Source organism: Triticum aestivum, unplaced genomic scaffold, assembly GCF_018294505.1.
Source record: "Triticum aestivum cultivar Chinese Spring unplaced genomic scaffold, IWGSC CS RefSeq v2.1 scaffold225944, whole genome shotgun sequence".
Lineage (NCBI taxonomy): Eukaryota > Viridiplantae > Streptophyta > Magnoliopsida > Poales > Poaceae > Triticum > Triticum aestivum.
In genome coordinates this window covers 1-2,938 of record NW_025243368.1, presented here as the reverse complement: position 1 = coordinate 2,938, position 2,938 = coordinate 1, and the positions used below count along the sequence as shown (strand labels likewise).

Sequence of the window (2,938 nt, the reverse complement as noted above, 5' to 3'; positions counted from 1 at the left end):
GGAAGGAGATGGTAGACAGGGTAGCGGTGGTCCCCGGCGATGAGGTCGTCGGAGTGGCGCGGGGGGTGGGTAGCTCGGGGGCTCTGGCTCTCCCGATCCAGACGGGGTCGAAGCAGGGGGGCTCTGATTGCTTTTTCTTTTTAGATCCAGGGGCCTGTATGTCAAAACTTTTCCAAGTCAGCTTCTTACAGTCTGGCCCCACTTGTCAGAAAGTGATCAGACAGGCCAGATCACCTCATCAGTGCTATTTGCAACAAGTTTACTGAATCCGCAGTGCGTTTTGCAAATAATTAGGGACTAGGTAGTTTTCCGCAAAGCTAACCCCAAATGTGGTGGTTTTCTGCAATTCACTCTGTTGCGGCAGAGCATGAACACCCTGCACGCGTCGCCAGGGCCTACACCAGCGTCAGCACACAGATGGTGCGCTTTGCCACCTCCCTAAGCAAGGAGAGCATCGTCAGCCACCCCAAGGAACCCCTCAAGGCCACCACACAGCAGGTTAGTCATCTCGGCCATCATGCCGATGTCAGATGCTGGTTTCTCATTTATTTCGAAATTATTGTCGTCTAATTTAGAACGCGAAGTGCATGCTTGTTACATCTTCGGTTTGTTTGGGTGTTATGATGTGCCTAGCGGATTAATTGTTTGTGTGTTCATTTTGACTGGCAGGTCGAGGTGCAGGTTAGGAAGGTCTACTGCATCAATAGGGCGATCCCCACATTTCCGATCAACCTTGAGGCTGCAGCCTGAAGCGAAGCAGAATTCGACAAGGCTGAAAAAGTATGTCCGTTTCAAATTATTTCATTTGCCTCCTTTCTCTTTGCAGGAAGGGCTCAGTTTTTGTTCTATGGTTCTTATTCTTGCCATTGTTACAGGTTAGGGAGAAGTTGGTACTTGTTCTCCAGGACACATGCTTGAACTATTGAGCTATCGATCTGTGGACACCTGCGAATCAAGCAATCTTCTGCATCCAATGCCATGTTGAGAACGTGAGTACTATTTCTCCTTCTTTGCACTGACCGACTGTCACCGTTCATGCAGTAAGGCACATTGCGGTAACAAATGACATCTTCTGTTACGGCTAGCACTATGTGTTTTGTTATTATTATTAAATAAAAGCAGGTCCGATCAATGTTTATTCTTTCATCTTAGTATTTCCATCTACCAAGCTGCAAAAGGCACCTTGCACAAACCTATATTTAAGTTGGTCCTGTATTTAGAGCAGAAAAACACTCACAGGCATCTGTGTGAGTTTATTGGGTTGGATGCAGAGATGGAGATCAAGGAGCACACTACTTTGAGGTAAGGAAGAAGGTCTGGAGGAAATAAGTCTTTATTTACTTCATTTATAGAAGTGTTGGTGACCTTTGTAAAGACATGTTTCTAGCTAGCTTAGCATGTTATTATTTCATTTTCAGTTTCCATGATGTTAATAATTTGATTCTTATGTGAACAGATAAAATAAAAGGATGGTGGTAGCCTTTAGAACATCATATTACAGAAAGATAGAAGTTATATAGGTATTAGCATTTTTTATGTGAAGATACCAACTAAAATTCAGCTTTCCGGTGCCTTTCACACTTTTGTGTGCTTATTTCTGATTGGTGTTTGCATTCGTTATTTCTCTTGATAAAATGGTGATCTTCATCATGGATTAAGGAGTACCAGTCAGGCAGCCATCCGGTTCGGAGGGACACAAGAGTCTTTTCCTTTATGTTATCACATATTGACATTCAGAACAATCAATTTCTGTATGAAGGTTTGTGGATTACTTAGGTACCATGCTGGTCCTCTAGAATATACTGGATCCAATTGATTGTTTTCATATTTCCATTTTTCAACTCTCTTAGCATGAAATTTTGAATGTCGTAGATAAATAAATTTGGGAGGTATTAGAGTAAATATAACAAATAATAAGACCATTCTGTTGCCAACCAAAAATATTATTGATAAGCATAATAAAGAAACTAAAATTGAGCTATTGTTTGTTTCCTTGAATTTTGTCCAACGCGAACTAGAACAACGTGTAGTAGTCTCAGACATCTAGCCCAATTTCGGTAGTACTGTTTATTAATTTTCTTGCCTCCAAATCTTGCTTATTTTCCTTTTTAGATGCATGTTATCGACGCTAGCAGCTCTGTTGGTTCGTAGGTGATACTGAGTGTTCAGTGGTAACTTTTATACTCACATTTGATAGTCTACAGTAAACTCGCACAGACAAACCATATCGGTTTGATGAAACTATGCTGCATTGTTGCTTGCTAGGAAGATCCTTTTATAGGCTTATTATATGCCAGTTTCTAGGTATTTGTACCAAATATACTACCTCTAAGAACCCAGCATGTTGATGAGGCAACGTCACCAATTAAGATGGTCACTGTTAGGTTTTACTGAGCTTTCACCTACATGGCGGATATACATTTCATTCTGCTACATGTATCTTGTGTAAATTAATTCAGTCTACTAATTTTTACTATGGTTGTAGAGCCTTTCTATTTCTACCTTTTGAACTCACTGTCGTTAACTATTTTTCCTTGGTGCCTTGACCTCTCCATTTACCGTTGTTGCACTGTTTTACCTGAGGGAAATTGCTTAAGAACTTGACTTTGTAGAAATTGACTTGCCGGATAATTATTGGTAGTGTTGGCATAAGGGTTTTCAGGGGATATTGTATAGGCTGTTTATACTAAGTACTTGTGCACAATATGCCCATCCTGATTGATTCTATTTTTTTGCACTGCAAATGATGTTAGATGATACAGATTCTGTTGTGTTATTTGCCTTGTGACGGTTGATAATACTAATGCTTCCATTCTTCTATGGATCAGGTCGATGGTACCCTTTTGAGTATCTTCATAAAAGAAACAAAAGCATGATATCTGGGCAAGGCAAGGCAAATCAGTGTTTGTTGTTTTTGTATTTTGAAGAATATGTCTTA

General features: G+C 40.5%; 1 pseudogene; it reads left to right on the top strand.

The window, feature by feature from the left end:
• The first annotated feature begins 8 nt into the window (after window positions 1-8).
• Window positions 9-1,302, top strand: LOC123176964 (aspartate--tRNA ligase 1, cytoplasmic-like; annotated as a pseudogene).
• The last annotated feature ends 1,636 nt before the right edge of the window (window positions 1,303-2,938 follow it).